Below are 5,132 nucleotides of genomic sequence, written 5' to 3' on the forward strand. Positions count from 1 at the left end.
ATGGAGCAAATTAAAGAAAGCACAATATGAATGACGAAGACAATCTAGAGGACTTGACCTAGCTACAGAATTGAGTTTTTCACCATCATCACATTCATCCTTATTACCTGCAATGACCTCAATCCACTGACAAAAAATAATAATAACAATAAATGGTCCTAATTGCTATAGATGATCCACAATGTACAAAAACCCTCTCAAAAATCATCAAATAAAAAGTATGTTTCAGTCTGGAGAAAAAGAACATGTTTCACCCCTCTAGTGGCTAAAACAAAAAGTCAGAACTGAATCTGCTGAATTTCCCTCATTATAAAGTTGCCCACAAAAACACAAGAACCACAGGAAATATCTCATAGAAAGGAGAAATGAGCTGGCTTTTTGAAAATAGAGAAGAAATTCAGGGAGCAACAGAAGCCAAATTGATATTCAGCCAAGGTATCATTCAAAACATCCTTAATAACCATAAGTCATTAGCTCTTGGCATCCTAGCATGACCATTTTCTCCATGGAAATGCTTGGACACCAGCAGAACTAGGGTAATGGGCATGAACCCACCACTCCACAGCTCTCGAGGAAACACTGAAAGACTTACCAGGTGTAGCAGATACCCAGCAAAGGAAGGAGTGCGCCAGAATCCTCTCCTCTACAGGGACTCCTCCCCTGGCCCACTATCCACTACCTGGCCATAAAGTAGGATGGGGAAATCTCATGTTAAACAGGTGCCGGTACACGGCTTACTCCCCATCTCCCCAGATTCCTTGAAAGCATAATAATCAACAAAATATCCTACTACCCTAAAATATTTCCAAGTATCAATTTCTCCAGTCACTCCTTGCCACAAATTTCCAAGGAAGAAAGGCTATTAAAGAGAGTAAAATTATATTATTAGTTATTAATAACCACTAATAATATATTATTTTTAAGAAGCGTCATAAATTCATTGCCTACCATGCATCAAAGCTTAAGCCAGATTTTCTATACACATCATCATTCATCAAGGCAGATTAGAGTATAAAATCAGTGACAGAGAAAAGGTGCTCTGGGTCATTGCTGAGCCATTCTTGCCAGAAACAGCTGCCCTGATAGTGAAGTTTCACTTGTTCAAAATTTCGTCACTCATATGGTGTTCAAACTGCAGCAATGAGTACTATAATCTTATTGCTAACTTGGTCATCAACCAAGGCCAAATTGGTAGGCTTATGACATAGCTCTCCCATTTTGTGTTTTCCCCCCACTCTGTTCTTACGAGGTCAGTTATCTCATAAAATACTTAGTTAGAAAATATCATAGAAAAACATATTTGCACCAAGATATTGGTGAGTTAAGACATTATTGCTCCCAGTGATATATACTCAATAAAAGGAGACCACAGGAAGACAACTGTGCTTAACACAAACAAATTAATTACTAATAGTAGATATTTTTCAGGTCTCAATAATAAGGGTTACATGGTGGGATGAAGTCTTTCCCATTAACCTTCAATCAGACCATTTCTAGCACCCTGTTTCTCGGTTGTCTCAAGGAGCCCAGTTTCTAAATAGTCCTGGAAATACCACATCTGAGCAGCGACCTCTCCACTGTGCCCACCCCCCACAATTAATTATTATTGACATCACCACTACTCCCTCTCCTAGCTCGCACTGTGTTTACTCTCCTATTGTCCTTCTCTTTTGAAATATGTTGATTATAACTTAAAACTACATAGATAAGTAGGACTTTGTTAAATGAGAAATGTAAAAATTCACATGCCTATTAAATTTGCAGATCCAAAAAGATAAATTTTGTCACTTGTGTGTTGTTAAAAACTACAGCAATGAGTACTATAATTTCCCATATGTATCAGAGTTGCTGAAGAAAAAAACTACAGCAACTCTGATATGTATTTCCAAAATATTACATTATGCTTTTAGAAAAAACTAAGAAAAAAATTTAATTATTCAAATTAAATGTATTTCAATTTAATTATTCAAATTCAATTTATTCAAATTTAATGTAATTAGATTAAGTGAAGTTGTTCTCAAAGATATTTTTTCTATAAGCCACTTGAACCAAGAAAGCCACCTGGTTTTATTTAAGGCCAATGGTAAGAATTTCCTGAGACAAACAGAAATCTCTGTAACTCAGATAGTTGTACAAAAAAATAAAGATATAAAAACAGGGTCCCAGCTTTCAATAAGTACTAGAGGATATCGCTTCCTGCCACAGCCTGGAGTCAGGTTCAGTTACTGTAACTAAGAAAACTCAGGCTGTTACCTGCTCCCCAGTGATAGATAGTACAGCATGTGGCCTGGGCCAATCAGATAGCACAGACTCCGAGGGCTATTAGCAAAGGGAGCAAAGCACCCCATACCTCCCACCTGCACTCACCCACCTTCCTACACCCAAGAAAACACCAGGTGGTTCTGGGAGCAAGGTTAACTCTGCATTGTAAAAACACACAACAGATAGGGCTAAGATGTTTCAACACCACCTCTCAAAGAAAACTATCTGCCCTAACACATTAAACAAGAAGGAAGGAATCATGGAGAAACCTAAGTCAAAATCTGGGGTGAATTTCTATATAGCTCACTTTCACCTTTCTCCTTTCCTACCATAAAAGATGTTGTGATGCTTTGCCATATGTCAAAGGATGCGACTCTTCTGGTGGCTTGTTCTGAAATCTAGTTCATGAGGATTATCCAGGTCTATTTATAAACCCCAATGGGTGCAAAATTACAAATATAACTGCTCTCACCTAGAAAAAAGAAGTCTCCGTTCTAGAGTAACTATAACATAGAAATGTGATTCTCCATTCTGTGAGGCCCTAATGGGACTTAACTTTTGTCCTAGCTGAAGCTTTGAGAAAAGGCGGGCCACACGGCCCACTATTACCTAGAACTCTAGGCCAAGATAGCTTAATAGTAATCTTAGTACATCCTAACAACCAGACGCAGACACTGAGTTCACAATAGCAGAAATAATACAAATCATGGTGAAGCAAGTTTTACAGGATAACTGGAGAAACCACACAAGCCCACACAATACAGTTAAGTTCCTAACTGTGGCAAACCTAAAAACTGGGCTTTTCTTGCTTATTGCTTTGAGGGTAAGTATGAAAGAAGCACAGGCACAAAATAACATCAAATTTCTTTTACTGCTATTGCTTTGCCCCAGGCATAAAGCACCAAGGTTTGATGAAACCTGCACCTCTTTTTACCTTTGCTACGTAGATTCTCTCTCCTCTGCTAGGAGACTCTTAACTACACTGGTATCACTCACAGACCAAGTGCAATCAAAGACACCACCATTCTGAAGGTAAGGGATAAGGCTTAAGGAGAAAGGAGGAACCCTCAAACCACCTTTCATCTGAGCTTGCCTTTACTATGAGCCATTTTTAAAACCAATATCCCACGAAGAAGATATAGAAGATGATATCTCAGAATAATGTGGTGCCTTCTCCATTTACCTTTCCAACTCAGAAAACAGGTTTTCATCCAACCATTTTATGGACCAAGAAACAGTTGTGACTTGCTATTAGTAAATATGAAGTAGGGAGAGAAAAGCTCTCATCCATTTTTTATATAGAAAGCCTCTGTTACGAAAATTTCTGAATGAACATACAAATGAATGGCTCATTATGCCACTACTTGGGAATTCGGTGGCTTAATTGATTCTGTTTAACTTACACAGAGAATGTGATAAGAGAGTAGAGGAATAATTCCCCTCCTAGGTATAGACACAAAGAAACTGAAAGCCAAGACTAGAATAGATACTTCTACACCAATATTCACTGAAGCATTATTCACAAAAGCCAAAATGTGAAACAACTCAAATATCCACCAAGAGATGAATAGATTTATTTAAATGTGGCATATAACTATAATGGAATATAATTCAGCCATAAAAAAGAATGAAATTCTGATACATGCTACCACATGAATGAACACTGAAAACCTCATGGTAAGTGGTAAAAACCAGAAACAAAAGGATAAATATGTATGTACGATTCCACTTATAAAGACCTATCTAGAATAGGCAAATTCATAAAGATGGAAAGTAGAATAGAGGTTACCAGGGGCAAAGGAGGAGAAATATAGAGTTATTGTTTAATGGTTACATGGAGTGATGAAAAAGATCTGGAAATAGATAGTGATGGTTGCACAACATTGTGAATGAAATCAATGCCACTGAACTGTACACCTAACAATCATTTTAAAATCCTCGAAAATTTAAAAACATTATTACCACATGATCCAGCAATTCCACTTCTGGGTATATGCCCAAAAGACTTGAAAGCAGAGACTTGAAGATATATTTGTACATCCAAGTCCACAGCAGCATTATTCATAGTAGCCAAAGGTGGAAGCAATCCAAGTGTCCAACAGATGAACGGACAAACAAAAGATAGTATAGTTAAACAATAGAATATTATGCAGCCTTAAAGAGGAAAGAAGAAAATTATGACACATGCTACAACATGGATCAACTTTGGGGGCATTATGTGAATGAAATAAGCCAGTCACAAAAGGACAAATACTGTATTATCTCACCTATATGAGGTACCACAAAAGTCAAATTCATAGAGGCAGAAAGTGGAATGGGGGTTGCCAGGGGTGAGTGGGGAGTTACTATTTAATAGGTGCAGAGTTTCAGTTTTGCAGGATGAAACGAGTTCTCTGAATAAATGGTAGTGATGGTGGCACAACAATGTGAATGTACTTTATGCCACTGAACTACACACTTAAAAATGGGTAAGACAGTAAATTCACGTTTTGTTCACATCCTGCAGTGGAGTCAGCTGGCTATGGCCAGCCTGGGCCCTCCATGCACTCTCTTGGAAGGCTCTTGAGAAGGTCTGGGCAGAATCCAGGAAAGAGTGAGTTGTGTGGCTCCAAGGCAGGGTCCATTTCTCCCTCACACACGCTACCAGCATACCGTTCCTGTGCAGAGCCCTCCCTTCACATGACCAAATGATGGTCTGTTTGGGCCTGATGAACTCCGATGGCCTCACTCTGACAACTCCCTGAGACCCCACATCACCACAAAGGTCGCAGGCACCCAGCAGGTGGCAGCTGGCCTTGGTGTACCCTGAAACTTTACTGAGTGCCCTCAGAACCGGTACTGGTGCTGAATTTGAGTCAGTTATCAATCAG

The sequence above is a fragment of the Myotis brandtii genome, unplaced genomic scaffold (genome assembly GCF_000412655.1).
Source record: "Myotis brandtii unplaced genomic scaffold, ASM41265v1 scaffold796, whole genome shotgun sequence".
Lineage (NCBI taxonomy): Eukaryota > Metazoa > Chordata > Mammalia > Chiroptera > Vespertilionidae > Myotis > Myotis brandtii.